Source organism: Panthera uncia, chromosome X (genome assembly GCF_023721935.1).
Source record: "Panthera uncia isolate 11264 chromosome X, Puncia_PCG_1.0, whole genome shotgun sequence".
Taxonomy (NCBI): domain Eukaryota; kingdom Metazoa; phylum Chordata; class Mammalia; order Carnivora; family Felidae; genus Panthera; species Panthera uncia.
The window spans coordinates 89,918,043-89,937,898 of NC_064817.1; the positions used below are offsets into that span (position 1 = coordinate 89,918,043).

At 40.7% G+C, this 19,856-nt stretch overlaps 1 protein-coding gene across 1 annotated transcript in view; it reads left to right on the forward strand.

The window, feature by feature from the left end:
* The window catches only part of HTR2C (5-hydroxytryptamine receptor 2C), a 155,100-nt gene that overhangs the window by 48,495 nt on the left and 86,749 nt on the right, over positions 1–19,856 (forward strand). The gene's annotated exons all lie outside the window — the stretch shown is intronic.

Consider the following 19,856-nt stretch of genomic DNA (forward strand, 5'->3'; position numbering starts at 1 on the left):
GAATGGGGCAGGGGGCTGAAACGGAGAGAGCAAAGAGGTAGACTGGTTTCTTTGCTTAATACCGTTAAAGGATATAAAAGGGATGTTACAAGTTTGCCAGAAGAAGGGAGGGAAAGAATTTAATGGACTGTGAGTTTGAAAAAAAAAAAAAAGAGACTGTCAAATGAACTTTTACAGAATTCCAAAAAAACCCCACAAAACACCAAAAAACAAACAAAAATAAAACACACGCACACACACACACACACACACACACACACACACAAAACAAAAACAAAAAAACCGAAAAATTCCTATGTCGGAACAGCCTGCTACTTATTTTTGTATAAAAAGGAAATTAGTCTTGCTCTTGTTTTGGTAAACTTGTGAAAAATATTGCCCAAAGCGCCTTTAAGGAGATTGGGAGAAAATGTGCAGAATGGAGAGAAAGTAAGCCTTTTTCGCCCAAATTATTAACTGTGTTTTATCTATGTACCTCGAGCTGTTCTCTTCTTGTACTGTTCTAGTTCCAAACCACTTTATTCTGTGGCTCTATAATACGTTTTGATATAATCTTGGTTTCTTAAAATGCTGTGTATCCTTAAAATGTATGTTCTGCAAGAATTAAAACTGAGTCCATGAAAATATCACAGGAAGACATAAAACTTTAAAAGGCAATTCCAAGATGATGGAAACACACAAGTGGTATCCAAAAACGTTAGATGAAATCGAGCACTCTAATTTGAGAACTGGAGGAATCACATACAACACTTAGCTTCCCTTAACCCTGCCTCTTCCCTCAAAAGACACTATGACAAACCTAGATTTTTAAAAACACTTTAGAGGATGGACTGTAGGATTTATTGGCGGCAACAAATGTGTCCAAGACGCATGCTGTCGTTTTGAATAGAAAGTGAACGTTTGTACTTTGAGTTGAGCCCCATTTAGTTCTTGAATTGTTATGGAAATCCTACATTTGTGTATTCGGAAATCCTTTATGTTATAAATGCTGATATCATCCCCCCCTTTTTTTAAAGAAATGTAGTTGAAATCAGCATGACAGAATAACACTGTTGGCACTTATAGGTAACATGATTCATTCGGTATCTTCGAGTTTACAGTTAGGTTTGGTTTTGTTTTGTTTTTAAGTGCAATATGTCAGTATACTGTAAAAGATATAATAACTGAATTATTTGATCAAGTGTTATATTCCAGGGGAAAATGAGAGTATTCCAAAATTAAAGTATTATTTATTTGGTATCTTAAAAAAAAAAATCTTTTGCTGAGCAGGCCTGTACCCCAAATGAGAGTAAACCATATATCCTAGGCCCGATCACCCAGAGGATTCCATACAACACAAACCCATCCGTTTTGAAAGAGCCTTCCAAAATTTCATGGAAACAAATACGTAGACACAATGCATCAATTTCTACGCGCAGAGAAATTTCCTTCAGAATTGTATCTTCGGATTTTAAGAAAGTAGAAAATAGGGAAGGATGACAAGCAAGTCATGAAAAACTGGGGAACAAAAATCTCTGTGTGATATCCCAGGTCGGAAAGATCTACTTGTTGGTATGGGGTAAAAAAAAAAAAAAATGAATACAAAATTTACAAATGCCTGAGAGAAATCATCTCAAGTATAAGCGATTGAACTGAGTTACAAAATCTGGAAAAAGAAAGTTACAAAATGGCTGTGCAATTTTGGTCCAAAAGGTGCTACCTTTGTCTAATGTTTCAGAGCCAGAGTTTTTTCTTTCCATGCAGAAATGAACACATCAAAGCTCATTTTTTTTAATTGCAGTGTAAAGTGAGGTACAACGTTAGTTTTGTGCGTATGACATGATGATCTCACATCCTTACCAACCAACACTTGTTAATTTTTGTCTTTTTGATAATAGCCGTTTTGACAATTGGGAGGTGACAGCTCACTGTAGTTTTGAGGCATATGTCCTTAATGATATGTGATGCTGAGCATCTTTCCACGCACCTGTTGGCCATCTGTATGCTTCGGTGGGAAAAGGTCTATCTATTCCCACAGAATAGAATATTCTGTTCTGCTTGCTTTTGAACCACATTGCTTGGGTTTTTGTTGTTGTTGTTGCGTAATAGGAGTTCTTTAACTATTTTGATAATAACCCCTTCATAGATATATGATTTGCAAGTATCTTTTCCCATTCAGTAGCTTCCTTTTTTATTTTGCTCGATGGTTTCTTATCTAACTGTGCACAAGCTTTTTGGTTTAATGTGGTCCCATTTGTTTATTTTTGCTTTTGTTGCCATTACTTCTATAGTCAGAAATGACAAAATGATATTGTCAAGGAACTTCTCACCTATATTTACTTCTAGTTTTATGATTTCTGGTCTTACATTCAAATTTTTCATCCATTTTGAGTTCATTTTTCCCCCATTTGTTTTAATGTGCAAATATTTGTTTACTGGACTTGACAAATGTATTATGGTAAGATATGATATGAACAATGCGAAAAACTGGATGGGAATATATGAAATCTCTATTATCGTTGCAACTTTTCCGTATATGAAATTATTCCAAAAATAAAGTTCTTTAAAATCTTTTTAGGTGTGTATTCTTTTTTTCTATGTCTTCTTATCATATTCCACTAGATAATTTGTATTTCTAGGGGAGTACTATTTTGTTTGGAGGTATAACACTTCTACAGTGAGTGCAAAAATCTTAATTGTATAGAGCAGTAATTTTTTTAATATTTTACTTTTTAATAAATGCTTAACATATATTTATTTTTGAGAGACAGAGAGAGAGCATGAGCTAATGAGGAGCACAGAGAGAGGGAGACACAGAATCCAAAGCAGGCTCCAGGTTCTGAGCTGTCAGCCCAGAGCCTGACACAGGGCTCAAACCCAGGAACCTCGAGATCATGAGCCGAGCTGAAGTCGGACTCTCAACCGACTGAGCCACACTGGCATCCTGTTACTTTTTTGTTTTAAGTTTATTTATTTATTTTGAGAGAGAGACAGCGCCAGCGGGGGAGAGGCAGAGAGAGGGAGAGAGAGAGAGAATCCCAAGCAGGCTCCGCACTGTCAGCACAGAGCCCAATGGGGGGCTGGAATTCACGAACCCCAAGACGGTGACCTGAGCTGTGAACAAGAGTCAGAAACTTAACCAACTGAGCCACCCAGGTGCCCCGATCAGTAATCTTTTTAACACACATTTATATGCACACAACTGTAACCACCATCCACGATGAAATGTGAAGTGGGGTTTGTGAGCAAATGGCTAAGAATTCTTGAGTTTTTTGGTGCAAAAAGGGGATTTTGTTGCAGCACGGGGACAGGGCCCGTGGGCAGAAAGAGCTACACCGGCACGTGTGAGGGGGGCTGATCATTTATTTTAGATTTGTTGAGGGAGTGGGGGGTAGAGATAAAGTAAGTTTCTAAGGAATTTGAAAGCAAGGCTTTCAGGATCTTAGCCTGCTGCTGTCAAGATAAGGTTACCTTTAGTCTTTAACAAAACGTAAACGTTCAGGCGCTAAGGCAGTCATGAGTTTCTTGAGGAAGGTCACACTCTGCGTGCTTCAGGTGTCTGTCCGTGGGCTGCAAGCTGTAGGGAAATTTAATTTCAACATTTTTCTTGCCTTTGTTTCCCCCATCAGTCCAGATTGAAATGTACCGTTACTAGCAACCTAAGTTTCTTATGCCACAACCCCATCAATAACCAGCACCATGCCCCAAGAGATAATCACTGTTTTGCCTTCTCTCACAATCGCTAAATTATCTGTTCTTGAGCTTCATGTAAATGGAATCGCACAGTATTTTTGTTTTGTTTGCTCATTTATTTTTTTTTTAACTCCACATATAAGGGAAATCAGATGACAGTTGTCTTCCTCTGTCTGACTTATTTCACTTAGCATAATACCCTCTAGGCTCATCCGTGTTGGTGCAAACAGAACATTTTTATTCTTTTTTTATGGCTTAGTAATATTCCAGTGCAGGGATATATATATATATATATATATGCATATATAATATGCATAATATATATGTATTACATCTTTATCCGTGATACCATATGGCATTGGCTTTCTATGTCTGGCTTCCTTCAGTTATAATGGTCTCCAGATTCGTCCGTGTTGTATTTGCAGTTTTTCGAGTTCTCTTGTAATTGACTTCTAGTTTCATACCATTGTGGTTAGAAAAGATGCTTGATATGATCTTACTCTTAAATTCATTGAGGCTCGTTTTGTGGCCTAGCATGTGATCCGTCCTGAAGAACGTTCCACGTGCACTTGAGAAGAATGTATCCCACTGCTTTTGAATGGAATGTTCTCTATATATCTATTTGTTTGGTCTAATGTATAATTTAAGGTCTATGTTTCCACATTAATTTTCTGTCTGCTTGATCTATCCATTGATATAAATGGGGTTTTAAAGTCCCCTACTATTATTGTATCACTGTCAATTTCTCCCCGTATGTCTGTTAGTATCGGCTTTGTGTATTTAAGTCCTTCCACATTGGGTGTATAAATATTTTAAAATATCATAACTTGTTAGTGGATTGACCCCTCTATCATCATGTATAGTGTCCAACTTTGTCTTTTGTTGTCTTTGTTTTAAAGCCTATTTGGTCTGATATCAGTTATAGGCACCCCTAATTTACTTTGGGTTCTATTTGCATGAAACCTCTTTTTCCATCCCTTCACTTTCAGTCTCTGTGTGTCCTTAACATCTGAAGTGAGTCTCTTACAGGCAGCATATAGATGAGTCTTGTGTTTTCTGGGTTTTTTGGTCAACTCATCCGCTCTCTCTGTCTTCGGATTGGAGAACTGTATCCATTGATATTTCAAGTAATTATCGATAGGTATGTACTTATTGTAATCCTGTTCTTCTCTGGCTGTTTCCGTACGTAGTTCCTCTCTGCCCCTTTCTTCTTCTCTTGCTCTCTTTTCTTGTGGTTTGATGACTTTCTGTAGTGTTATGCTGAGATTCCTTCTCATTTTCTTTTGTGTCTCCACTATGGGTTTTTGCTTTGTGGTTACCATAAGGCTCATACATAACCGTCTAGGTGTTGAACAATCTATTTTGGTTGATAGCAGGTTAAGTACGAATGCATCTCAGAACTCCACATTTTTACTCTGTCCACGTGTTTTGTTTTGAAAGTCACATTTTCCATCTTTATGTGTATCCCTTAACGAATTACTGTAGCTACAGTTATTGTTATTACTTATGCCTTTTAAACTATTTGCTAGCTTTATAAGTCATTAATTCACTGCCCTTAACTGTGTATTTACCTTTTTTTTTCCGGAAAGATTTACACTTTCATCTATTTTCTTGTTACTAATAAGTGCCCTTGCCTTTCAGCTTAAAGAAGCCCCTTGAACATTTCTGGTAAGGCCAGTTGAGTGTTGATGAATTCCTTTAGATTCTGTTTGTCTGGAAAGTTCTTTATTTCTTTTTCAGTTCTGAATCATAACCATACCAGGTAGAATATTCTTGGTGCTAAGTTTTTTTTTCTTTCAGCACTTTGAATATATCACACTGCTCCCTTCTGGCCTTGTTTTTCTTTTGCTGCTTGTAAGATTCTCTTTATTCTGGGGTGCCTGGATGGCTCAGTCGGTTAGGCGTTCAACCCTCGATCTCAGGTCAGGTCATGATCTCACGGCTCGATCGAGCATCTGTGCTGACAGGGTGGAGCCCGCTCGTGATTCTCTCTCTCCCTCTTTCTCTGCCCCCGCCCCACTTGTGCACTTGTACTCTACATAAATAAATAAATAAGGTAATTAATTAATTAACATTACAGATTTCTAAAAAAAAGATTCTCTCTTTATCCTTAACTTTCAATACTTTAATTATGACATGGCTTGGTGTGGGTCTCTTTGTGTTCATCTTGTTTGGAACTCTCTGAGCTTCCTGAACCTAGATGTCTGTTTCCTTCCTCAGGTTAGAGAATTTTCAGCCATTATTTCTTCAGATACGTTTTCTGCCCCTTTCTCTCTCCTCCTCCTGGGACCCCCATAATGTGAATGTTATTCTGTTTGGCACTGCAAATAGATCCTTTAAGCTATCTTCTCTTAAAATTCTTTTTTTTTTTTTGCCTCTCTTCTGTGTTGACTGCCACTGCCCTGCGTTTTAGCTTGCTGATTCTACCTTCTGCTCCCTCTAGTCTGCTGTTGAACCTCTCTTCTGTATTTTTCATTTCGCTGATGGTATTCTTTGTTCTGTGACTTCCATGTGGTGCTTTCTTGTGTCTTCTCTTTGGTGGAATTCTCTTGGTGCCCATCCATTCTCCAGAGTTCAGTGAGCATCTTTACGACTGTTACTTTGAACTTTTTATCAGGTAAATTACTTATCTTTGTTTCCTTGAGGTTTTTTTTTTTCCTATGTATTAGGCAAAATGGGTATCTCCCCCAGTCTCGCAAGAGTGGCCCCGTGGAGACGCGCCTTATCATTTAACCTTGCCCTGGTTCTTGGCTGTGTCTTGAAGCCTTTGTAATTATCTGAGTAGCCTGATTTTGTCACGAGTTCCCAACTGTTGAGGGTGTGCCAAATCTTGTGGGTGCTCCAGAGGGAGGGACCTCAGTTAGTACCTCGTTTCAGGCTGACTGGAAGCTAGACTCTTCCAGCAGCTTTTAAGGTATGCAAATATATATGGTCTTGGGGGTCTGCAATCATAGACCCTACTGGCCCCCAGACTGAGCGATCCTTCATGACAGGTGCAAAATTCAGGGCTCCAGGTGAGTCTATGAGCTCCTTTCTTAGGGGTACCAGTGCGTTTTCACGAGGCCAGGTGAAAGCTCGAAGACGGCATCATACCCCCAGCCTATCTTCCTTAGGAGCACTTCTGTAGCCTTCAGATGCGTGGGAAGCCTGGAGCCTGCCCCTTACGCTGGAGCTCCAGATCAACTAGATAGGCGTTTTTTCACACGAAAACTGGGGGAGGTGGGGGTGGGGTGGGGGGGGTGTGCTTCCGTCAGCTGTCTGTGCTGTGCCCTTGGGGTGGTAGTGTGCAAAGAATTGTCTCTCCAGTTGTTTCAGAACCGTAAGGTCCAGAAGTGCAACTCCCCTTAGCCACTGGAGTCAGTCATTCAAGGGGCATCCGCTAGGTCCCACGTGGAGTGGTACACGGGTGGGGCGCTCCCCTGGCCGTTTTTTTGTTTATTTTTTTTATTTTTATTTTTTTGAGGGGAGGCTGTTCGAGTGATGCATGAGGGAGGGTATCTTGCTGGCTGGCTGAGGCAAGGTAGAAGGGAACACCAAGAGGGGCCAGCAGTGAAAAAACAAACAAACAAAAAAAAAAAGAGTGACAAAATGGGCTCTGCCAGTATCTCTGTTCCTGGAGAGAGTTCCAACAGGCTCCTGCCCTTCTACCAGACATTTTAAGACCAGCAAACGAATCTTCTTCACATACGGTTCCGGTGCTTTTCCAACTGGGGCTTCTGTGCTGGGTCCCAAGGCGAGTGCATCCGCGTGCGAGTCCTTTAAGAGCAGAGCGTCTGTTTTCCATAGCCCTATGGCTTTTATTTTATTTTATTTTTTTTTTTAATTTTTTTTTTAACGTTTATTTAATTTTGAGACAGAGAGAGACAGAGCATGAACGGGGGAGGGTCAGAGAGAGGGAGACACAGAATCTGAAACAGGCTCCAGGCTCTGAGCTGTCAGCACAGAGCCCGACGCGGGGCTCGAACTCACGGACCGCGAGATCATGACCTCAGATGAAGTCGGATGCTTAACCGACTGAGCCACCCAGGCGCCCCCCATGGCTTTTAAAACCAGACATGGCTGGAGCTGGGGGGGGGGGACCTGATGTGGGGCACAAACCCCTCACTCTTCGGGGAGAAGTTCCATATTTGGGAGATCCCTCCCAGCTCTGGGCTGCAGTGCCATGGGTAGGGCCTTTGGTGAGACGGCGTCTCTGCCTCTCTTACCCATCTTGATGTGACCTCTTTATCCTTCGCTGTGGAGCAGCTTGCTCCGGTAGTTTTCAGGTCCTTTCCAGAGGGAATTTGTCCATATGTAGCTATAGATTCGTTGTATCCATGGGAGAAGGTGGATTCGGGCTCTTCCTGTGTCACCATCTTAAACTTCCTCTTAAAGCAAATTTTAAATACCCCAAATATGCCCTGGCATAATGCGGAAACTAATTCTTCTACATGTTTTGCGTTTAAATGAGAGTTTAGAGGATGAAAGAATTCCGTTGCAGTTCAGGGATCAGTTTTGCAGTTTTCGCCCAATAGTATTAATAAAACGAGGAGAAAACCAAGTAATTCCCCATCCCTGCCCCTCCATTCCCTCGTCCCCACCTTCAGGCTAATTGTAAATCTTCATTTATTTATTTTTAAATGCTTATTGATTTATTTTGAGACAGAGAGAGAGAGAGAGAGCAAGAGTGTGCACATGCAAGAGGGGCAGAGAGAGAGGAAAAGAGAGAATCCCAAGCAGGCTCTGCATTGTCAACACAGAGTTGGACACGGGGCTTGATCCCATGAACCGTGAGATGATGACCTGAGCTGAAACCAAGAGTCAGATGGTTAACCGACTGAGCTGCCCAGGGGCCCTGTAAATCTTTATTAGTTTTTAGATTCTAGCGACATCTTATGCTTTGTCAATATAAATACTTCCTAATTCACATGAACTGAGGTAGAGGCAGGACAAAATCAGGGTCATTTGGGGGGAAGTTGTGGTTGTATCTTAAATTCAAGTTTTCATGTGGCTACTTTAACTTACATCTGGGGAGGAAATGACTTTATTAATGTCAGTCTTTTCCAAGTACATTTGCCATGGTTTATTCTTAGAAGAACATTAGAAAAATTACAGTTCTTAAGAAAACTGTGACTTCCCCTTCAGTGACATGTTCTCAAGAAGAAAATTCTTTTCTTCAGACTTTTGGCCCAGGGAGAGTTGGGTAAGAAAGATTTTGAAACCGCTTAATTATCCTTTTTGTGGTAATTAAAATGGAGAACTACTTAAGATTCTAACTGTGCCACAGGATGCCAAATATTTTAGGGTAGTTGTTATTTTGTTACTATACAAGAGACTTATGATTCATGCTTCATCATGTTTTTCACACTTACAAGGCACCGAACATCCCCCCGTGTTGCATTAACCCTACACAGCATTAACTCGGATCCTGCCCGTAATGCAGCTTCTTATTGGAAACTAACGGCTTTAAAAATGTCATTAATTCTTTTTCAGGAATCAACTGAAAAAGAAGCCAACCTGTTGCAGGCTTTTCTCAGCAAGAAAATAACGATCAGTAATTATAATTACTAGTGATCTTAATTAGAAGTTATCTCAAGCGATGAGATTTAAAAAATGCCAAGAACCTCTCAGAATTTAAACAGTGAGCTTCTAGCTTAGAAATTACAGAGCGTGGGGGCGCCGGGGTGGCTCAGTCCATTAAGCGCCGGACTCTTGATTTTGGCCGAGGTCGTGATCTCACGGTTCGTGGGATCGAGCTCCACGTCAGGCTCTGTGCTGACAGCGCGGAGCCTGCTTGGGGTTATCTGTCCCCCCTCTCTCTCTGCCTCTCCCCTCCTTGCACTCTCTCGTTCTGTCTCTCAAAACAAATAAACTGCAACAAAAATTATAGAACATGGAGGCCACAAAAATAAGTATTGCTAGGCACACCCACAACCAAGGACAATATTAATAAGACAGAAAGTAGTAGGAGCCTGTTCTCTTGTGTGTAGGTAAGAGTTTGGAGGATGAGGATATGGTTGATATAGTATGTACTTCACATAATTTAAAAACTAAAGAGTACAGTAAATAAACCACCGACAATAGTGCCTGGCACACAGCAAGCCGTGTAGACGTATTACCTACCGCTATTATAAAATAATATGTTTATGTTCTAGGGATTTTGCTTTCTATCAAGTTTTTACATTTATCTGCAGGCCCTTAAAGTGTCTTTTGCTGGTTTCTTGTTTAAGTTTATTTATTTATTTTGAGAGAGACAGAGACAGGGCAAATGGGGGGGTGGGGTAGAGAGAGAGAGGGAGACAGAGAATCCCAAGCAGGTTCCATGTTAGCGGCTCAGAACCCAACGCGGGGCTTGAACTCACAAAACAGTGAGACTGTGATCTGGGCCAAAACCAAGAGTTGGACACTTACCCGACCGAGCCCCCTGGGCACCCCAAAGTGTCTTTTGAACAATGCTGAATTATGTCTGTCCCTCTAAGCACTTATATTTTGGCTACATTTTGCATAAATTAAGTTGCTTAGTTTATTCTTTGTTCTAAGTTTATTTATTTATTTTGAAAGAGAGAGTGAGCACGAGCAGGAGAGGGGCAGAGAGAGAGGCTCTGTCAGCGCAGGGCCAGACATGGGGCTTGAACTCACAAACTGTGAGATCGTGACCCGATCCAGAATCCAGAGTTGGACACTTAACCAGCTGGCCCATCCAGGCACCCCAAGTTTAGTCTTAATATACTATCAGTGATGAGGTATTCTTGATAGACTATAAGTGATAGTCAAGGGATTGAGTGACTATAAGTTTGTGAGGGACATTACTACACTTTTTTGTTCTTTAGTTGTGTTAGAGCCTAAGAAATAATCTATGGAGTCTATATAGTACATGTAGTTAGTCTGTCCCATTCTTCAAGATTATCTAGGAACAAAGATCCCATTGTCCTGTTTCAGGGTAATCAAAGACCTTGGGGTGTTCAAAAAAATTTCAGAGTAGTTCTAAATGTAAATATCTACCTCTGTGTCTTTCCAAGGCCTTATTCCTTCAACCCATTCTATTGTCTTAATAGTGAGTTTGAAACAGAGTTGCTTTTATACCATATGAATATGTTTAGTGATATGGATCTCCATAAGTACTGAATTAAATGTGTGAAGGAGACAAAGTCCAAAAGTAACATTACATTGAGATGTTTTACAAATAGAAAAAAATTCTCCGAATTCCAGCCAATGAACCACTTAGGTTTGGCAACATTTGAGTTGAGCCAGTTCATTATAGATAAACTAATTTTCTATTTTATGAGAATTTATTGTGTAATAGGATACAAGATAGATGGATAGATTAGATAGATACATAGATAATTGATAGATAAATTGTTTTAATGTTTATTTTTGAGAGAGGGAAAGAGAGAGAGCGCACAAGCTGGGGAGGAGCAGAGAGAGAGGGAGACACAGAATTAGAAGCAGGGTCTAGGCTCTGTGCTGTCAGCACAGAGCCTGATGTGGGGCTTGAACTCATTCAACCAATACATAATAAGTACCTGCTTTGCATCAGGTGCTTTCCCAATCACTGTGGCTCGAGAAGTTCAAATAACAGGCATGAAGCTTATATTCATGGGAGGAGATAGATAATGAATAAAAGGGTAAAATATAAAGTGAGATGGTAATAAGTGCTGTGAAGTGAAATAAAATGGTGAGAGGGAATTGGGAGTATCCGTGTGTGCGTGCGTGTGTGTGTGTGTGTATACACACACGTATGGTACTTTGTTAATGATGCCTGTACAAGATTACTTGATGGCGATTGATCGATTTTAGTATTTGCTTTCTTTTTTTTTTTTTAGTTTCTTTCTTTATTTATTTTGAGAGACATAGAGAGTGAGCAGGGGAAGGGCAGAGAAAGAGTGAGAGAGAAAATCCCAAGAAGGCTCCACACTGTCAGCACGGAGCCCGATGTGGGGCTCGAACTCATGAACCGTGAGATTGTGACCTGAGCCAAAACCAAGAGTCAGACGCTTAACCCACTGAGCCACCCAGGTGCCCCTAGCATTTGGTTTCTGTTCGTGACAATTTCATTCTATGCTTTACTCCTTAAATGAGAAAACAACATGAAAATAGCAAAACCTTAAGGCATCCTCACTAATGTATCAAACACCAAAGTTACATAACTAAGATGCCTACCCCTTATTCCTAGATATGTGTTTTGTTGCTTATGCGAGACGCAAATAATAAACCCCTGCCACGTTTGCACTAGTTTATGGCTGTCTCTTTTAGGCAGCAGAATCTAATCGGGTGATATTCTAAAGACGTGCCCTTTTTCAATTTATCGTCTAGGTTAGCCACACCTCTTTGAAAGGTTAAGAGGCTATTCTGGCCTCATATCAAACGGACCAACTCACCAAGGATCAACACTCCATGCTCCAGACTGGAGGGATCTTTCTTCTCTGTGGTGCTGACCGAGAGCTCTCATTTCCCAGTTAAGAACCCTCGAATTTTCCTCCTATGATGAAAATACTCTCTGGCTTATAAAGATCAATTTGGCTACCTCTGCACGAGGGTCTTAAGAAGTTTATTTACCGTAAAAGAATTTTGGCTAGTAGTAAGTAGCTATAAACGCCTGGGAGATACGATAAATGCTAGAGGTCTGATTCGCTCATTTTTGCCACTATAAAAACTCTCATTTGCATAAAGCTTAAGTGTCAGAGAGACAAAGGCCACAGGAAACTTCCTGGATTTGTCGAAGAAATATATTCATGAAGTCTGACTCAAACAACTTAGAACAAAGAAACACTAAAAATAAATACCTAGCAATTCAGGACTGGATATTGTACATGTATATCCTCTGTGCAACAGACCTGGCAGGTGCAAGTTCATTGTTGAATAGTTAAGACTGTTAGACAAGCATAGGTAGCTGAAAAAGCTTATTTACAAACGACCCTTGCAGACAGACATCCCCAGATTCAAGTGCTAATTCCTGCTGCTTCAGAGTCATTATGTTACTTTCAGAGAGGCTTAAACTTCACTTCTTTGTAGATCTGTAAACTGACAGCAAAGGGCAGGGCAGCGGAGCAGAGAGAGACAGAGACACAGAATCCGAAGCAGGCTCCAGGCTCCGAGCTGTCAGCACAGAGCCCGAAGTGGGGCTCGAACTCACAAGCCTCGAGATCATGACCTGAGCTGAGGTCGGACGCTTCACCAACTAAGCCACCCAGGTGCCCCAAGGAAGACTAGATTATTGATGCAAAAGCCAAAATTAGTTGGTTTCCTTTAGCTTACTTTCATTATTATCTTATTCCTGAGTATGACTTATTGTAATTTATAAGACTTCAATCAGATAAGTTATTTAAAAAACTATCCCGTTTTGGTCAGACCAATATGTCGTCACTTTAAATCCAACTGATAAATTTGTTTGTCTCCCCATATCTTGAACTTTGATGCCTCAAAGGACTACTTACACAGATTTATTAAAAATAGAAAAGTATTGGGGCGCCTGGGTGGCTCAGTCGGTTAAGTGTCCCACTTCGGCTCAGGTCATGATCTCTCACTCTGTGAGTTCGAGCCCCGCGTCGGGCTCTGTGCTGACAGCTCAGAGCCTGGAACCTGTTTCAGATTCTGTGTCTCCCTCTCTCTCTCTCACCCTCCCCTGTTCATGCTCTGTCTCTCTCTGTCTCAAAAATAAATAAAACGTTAAAAAAAATTTAAAAAAAAAACTGTCTTACTCAAAAAAAAAAAGAATAGTATTATTTCACTTATGGCCAAGAATTCTGAAGGCCTTAGCTGCTCACCTCTTCCCTGCATCCAAATACACATACTCCTCTTACCTCTACGTGTCTTTTCATTCTTTGTTAAATGTTTCAGAAGAAGATATGAAGCAAATATTTTAAAAGATAATAAAAATAGGAAAGCAGCAAAACCAATCGTTGACAATTCTAAAGACAGTGACAATAGCACAGATAAAAAACTGGAAATTCCATAATATAAGCATACTACTTAACACTCTTCCTTATAAATTTAAATTAATACACCTTTAAATTTTAAAAGCACTTTCGCATATGGCATCTCGCTTAATTATTATTATTTGTACCAGTGACCCAATGCTGTGACAAGTTGGGTATAATTAGCTTCATTTTTTAAATATTATTTTAATGTTTATTGTTTATTTTTGAGAGAAACAGAGCACGAACGGGGGAGGGGCAGAGAGAGGGAGACAGAATCCAAAGCAGGCCCCAGGCTCTGAGCTGTCAGCACAGAGCCCGATGCCGGGCTCGAACCCATGAACCACGAGATCATGACCTGACCCAAAGCTGGAAGCTTAGCCAACAGAGCCACCCAGGTGCCCTATCTTTTATTTTCTTTTCTTTTAATGTTTATTTATTTTTGAGAAAAAGAACACAAGCAGGGGAGGGACGGGGACCGGGGGGGGTGCGGCGTGGGGCGGCGGGAGTGGTGGAACAGAGGATCCAAAGCAGTCTCTGCACTGACAGCAGCCAACCTGATGCGGGGCTTGAACTCATGAACTGCAAGATCATGACCTGAGCTGAAGTCAGACGTGTAACCGGCTGAGCCACCCAAGCGCCCCCTAGCTTCATTTTTAAAATAAAGAAAATGAGGCTCGAAGAGATTGAAAAACTGTCCTAGCTGCAGAGTGGTAGAGTTTAGATTACAGCCTAGCTCTGACTCCAGAGCTTGAGCCCTTTATACCATTAAATACGCACAGTGACACAAAGAAGTAGATCGAGTAAGTAGTGGTGATAACGTGAGTGCGACTCCTGCAAGCAAGTGTTCCTTTTTTCTTTCCCTTCCGTCGACAACCAGAGAGGGTGATACGCTTAGGATGGTCAAACTAATCATTGTTAGCAAAGGAGCCAGAAATCCTGTGTCACCCTTGACCCTGTTCTCTTTCCACTATCCCATCTTTCTTGTCGAATTGTGACCCTCTTTGCTCCAATGCACCTGTAGTTGGCCTCAGGTAAATTCTGGTGAAGACCATTTAATATAATGTTCTTATAGGGGCACCTGGGTGTCTCAGTCGGTTAACCGTCCGACTTCGGCTCAGGTCATTATCACACCACTGGTGAGTTTTGAGCCCCACATCGGGCTCTGTGCTGACAGCTCAGAGCCTGGAGCCTGCTTCGGATTCTGTGTCTTCCCCTCTCTCTGTTTCTCCCCCACTCGTGCTCTTTCTCTCTCTCTCTCAAAAATAAATAAACATTTTAGAAAAGTGTTTAAAAATATACATAATGTTCTTATAATTTTAATATAGTTTCCTAATTATAAAGACTTCAGTTTCCCTGAGTTTCTAAGCTAAGTTACCATGTATATAAATTAAACATCCAAGGGTGAAAAGCGCCCCTAGATTTTTACTTCTTGCCCTTAAGTGAATTAAAGAATAAATTACTTGTCATGCTATTGGGATTAAATAGAGGTTAGTGGCTTCAGAAGAGCACATTGTTCCCTAAATGTTCTCACTTGAGAAGTTGGCAATACGTATTCATCAAGCTAAATACTCCCAGTCAGACCGGAATGAGGTTGTTCTCATGAATAGTGCACCTGGCAGCAACACCGAACAGTATATATGAAAAAGGATAATTCCTGGGATATGGGGACTGAACCACCGTTAGGGAGAAGGGGCAAGCAATGTCCCATCGGGGCACGATAGTAAAATGAACTTTGCTCTTGTCGCCTCTACCGAACGTTATGGTATGCACCCACTAAAATAGCGGTCTTAGCAAAGCACATATTTGTAACGGTTAACCAAATTTTGGTCACATCGTTTGTTTCCTTCATAAGATTTTGAGCGGGTCTGAGAGTTATTTTAGCTGCAGATTAATAATGTTAGTATTAGCTTTGTCCTGTGAATACGATTTCAGTGAGATTGACAGAATGGTTTGGACAATTCTACATTCCTCAGATAATTAGGAGGCTTACATCCAGAGTACATCCAAGGTCTGAGAATCAAAAAAACGGCCTTAAAATTCAAACCGCTCAGCTCCCTCATTTTACAGACTTGGAAACTAAGGCTCAGTGAGTTTGACTGATTACTTTCAAAACACAAAGGTAAGCAGTATGAGAGCCAGGAGTGGAGTCTACATCCAGGGTGTGACCATTGATCCAGACTGCATTCTTTCAAAACCAAGGCCCTGGGGGGTGCGCAGGTAGTTCAATCGGTCAAGCATCTGACACTTGATTTCAGCTCAGGCCATGATCTCAGGGACCGTGAGATCAAGTTCCGTGTCAGGCTCTGTGTTGACAACACGGAGCCTTCTTGGGATTCCCTCTCTCTCTCTCTCTGACCCTCCCCTGCTCGTGCTCTTTCTCTCTGTCTCTCCAAATAAATAAATAAATGTTAAAAAACAACAACAACAAAGTCCTGATGTTGCCAGGAGCTGATTAATCTGACAAATTCACAGCGTTGGGGGTTTTAGTGTCAGGAAATGATCTAATTCTTTCCTTTTCCTAAGATGCGTGTATTTCAACATGGACCTTCGATGACTAGAGTCTTCAGTTCCATTTAAGTAATTTTTAAAAATTTATTTATTTATGTATTTATTTGTTTGTTTGTTTAGAGAAAGAGCAAGGCAGTGGCAGAGACAGAGGGAGAGAGAGAATCCCAAGCAGGCTCACGCTGGCAGCACAGAGCCCCATGCGGGGCTCAATCTCATGAACAGTGACATCATGACCTGGGTGGAAATCAAGACCGAGCCATTCAGGTGCCCCCATTTCATAATTTGTAAACTGGAATGTGAACACAGGATACATAAAGGTTTTGATGGACGTGTCAGGCCAGTAGTATGTTGCCTACCCAAAGAGAAATTTTGAACGGTGCTTGTATAATATGCTGTTGTTGGTCATAGTAAAGGTGATATTATCTCAGCACTGAAAACAACTTTCTCACTCTGCACAAATCTACCTTGTATTTCTAAGCCCTTGACTTCTAAAATATTAAGAAACATCTGCTGTAAGTGAAGTAGTTAATTATTGAATCAAATACTTTGATAGTTATTTCTATAAAGTTAAACAATGCATAGCATGTATTATTATAATAATGTAAATTTCCTTGGGGCGCCTGGGTGGCTCAGTCGGTTGGGCATCCCACTTCGGCTCAGGTCATGATCTCAAGGCTCATGGGTTCGAGCCCCGCGTCGGGCTCTGGGCTGACAGCTCAGAGCCTGGAGCCTGCTTTGAATCCTGTGTCTCCCTGTCTCTCTGCTCCTCCCCCATTCATGCTCTGTCTCTCTCAAAAATAAACAAATGTCAAAAAAATTTAAAAAAGAAACAAGCAAAATAATATAGATTTCCTCTCCACAAGAGGAGAGCATTGTTCAAATCCCTAGTACTGTGTAGCATTGAATCAATTATATTTAAAATTATCTCTCCGTTCTAAGTTACAGTATTATGTATACAGCATAAATTGTACTTAAACTTAAAAAAAAATTTTTTAACGTTTATGTATTTTTGAGAGGGATAACATGAGCAGGGGAGGGTTAGAGAGAGAGGGAGACACAGAATCCGAAGCAGGCTCCAGGCTCTGAGCTGTCAGCACAGAGCCTGACGTGGGACTCGAAGTCACAAGCTGCGAGATCATGACCTGAGCTGAAGTTGGATGCTCAACCGACTGAGCCACCCAGGTGCCCCAAATTACACTTAAACTTTGACCATGCCAGCTTCTCGCTATTACGTTCGTATGAAAAACACAACAGAATGAGAGAGAGACCATAAGCGTTGTACTATCCTTATTCTTCTCCCCTTCAAATCTTCTGATGCCTAGGCACAAGTGACAAAGAGATACGATGCAAACCCTACCCTCAATATTTACAGAAAGAGATAAAAACAAAAACAAAAAACAATGCAGAGCAGTTTAGACCAGGTGAAAAATATACAATAAATGTCAAGTGAGGCAAAACAGAGCGGTGACTAAGGATTCATGGTCAAGGAGGGACTCATTGAGACAATATCAAACTCAAATGGCATTCTCTTGAAGCTCAAAGTTGCTATTAATGAATTTCAAGGGCACAAAACTTTGGTTTTAATGTGCTAAGTTCTCCATCAATACGACATTCTTTAGATAAACAGTGAGGTAAATCACCACCTTATGAACCTTTTGGCATTTACTAGCATGGTTTATATCACCGCTCATGAGTTAGAAATGGTTGGCATGAACCATAGGTTCAGTAGTCTTTCAGAATCCCTCCCCTCCCTCGAAAAATAAAAATAATTCTTTTAATTACAAAGATTCTTCTTTTCTTAAGGGATATTTGAAATTTGGAGGTACATATCTTTCCTACCATAATGGATGGAAAAATAAACTCTTTTCAATATCTAAAAGAGACTACAAATAACTCATTAAATGAAAAGAAGTATTATAGACTTGACTTCAGCAGTAGGTACATTCATTCCTAATACTAACTAGTATCAGGTGGGACACTTACTTTGTATGATAAAACATATATTATAGTATAGTATAATATAGTATAGTATATATACATATATGCTCTATTCATATATAAATATTTATATTTATAGATATATTTATATGCTTATATACATTCCACCATGATAATATTTGAGAGTTGCTAAATGAGAAGTATACACAAAATTCTGAGAGGAATATATCAGCTCAGAAGCCTCGTTCACTCATTCATTTATGTATTCATTTGAATAATATTCACTTTGGATCTACTGTGTGAAAGCACTATTCTAGATGCTTGCCAAGAGAGTTGACATTCAAGAGGGCTCTTAAAGTATGACTGGGATTTCGACAGGCAGAGAAGGAGTGGGGTTTGACATTCCAGGCAGTGGGAATGACATAAAACGAACGGAAATTTAAGAATACATGCTATGATCAGGGAAACTAGTCCTGAGTGGAAAGAATATTGAGTGGGTCAGTGTTAGGGGAAGTTAGAACAGGTAGGAAGATGTCAGACAACAACGCGCCTGGAATTTAAAAATCCAAGTGAATTTGGAGTTTATTGTTTGGACAATGGAATACCATATTTTTCCCATTAAAACCTTTTGGGGGCGCCTGGGTGGCTCAATCAGTTAAGCGTCCGGCTTCGGCTCAGGTCACGATCTCGCAGTTTGTGAGTTCGAGCCCCGCGTCGGGCTCTGTGCTGATAGCTTAGAGCCTGGAGCCTGCTACGGTTTCTGTCTTCCTCTCTCTCTCTGCCCCTCCCATGCTCATGCTCTGCCTCTCTCTGTCTCTGAATGATAAATAAATGTTAAAAAAGGAAAAAAAAAAAAAACTTTTGAAGCAGTCCGTGAAAGATTCTGATTTTGATTTTGATGTTAGAAACATTAAGTTTTGCAGGATTACTGGATTCGAGTAGAGTAAGATTTTGTTGGCAGCCATCTTCTACACCTACCCAATCTTTTCTCAACAATTTTTCATCTGAGTATAGTTGATCCACCATGTTACATTAATTTCAGGTGTACAACCTAGTGAGTCGGCATCTCTGAACCTTACACTGTGCCCACCTTGCAACACTATGACGACATTGTTGACTGCATCCCCCATGCTGTGCCTTTTATTCTCATGACTGTAAATACACTCATTCTTTACACATTTTCTCAAGATTTCTCAAGTCGTCATAACTGGTGGACTTTGTGTGCCCCTGAACACTCTTCACACTGATGGAGAATATAAGCATTAGCATTTACTTCTTTGGTGTTTTTGGCTAATTACATTTCTAATTTCCCCTAATATTTCCTTATTTTTCGATGCATTATGCCAAAGGGCAAATAGGCATCCCGGACATCGGTAGCTGGTAAGAAGGTGAAGATACTCTATGTGTTAGTGCAACCTTTACATAAAACTAGATGCTCCTGGCAGAACTTTCCAGTACAGTCATGGCCTTGGTGATAGACAGAGGCCAACCTGGCTAGAAATTAATCCAGAATATTATCAATTATATACTACATATTGGCCCATTCCACAGGAGCGAGTTTTGATAGCAGTTTACCTAGCTCTCATCACCTAATTAACTCACATCTCATAGTTCGATATGACCCCATAGTCCCTTCTGTGTGTGTGTGTGTGTGTGTGTGTGTGTGGCAGCCCATATTAGTCACAGAGGGACTCAAGGCGATCTGGCAAGCGGTGGAAAATGTGAGGCAGCAGTGGAAAGACTGAGAAAGCCCATATTAGGTAACGGAGAGCATTCAGCAGTCTTCATTAGGCAATGGAGAAGTGCAGACCTGCATATTAACACAACTACCAAGGCCTAGTT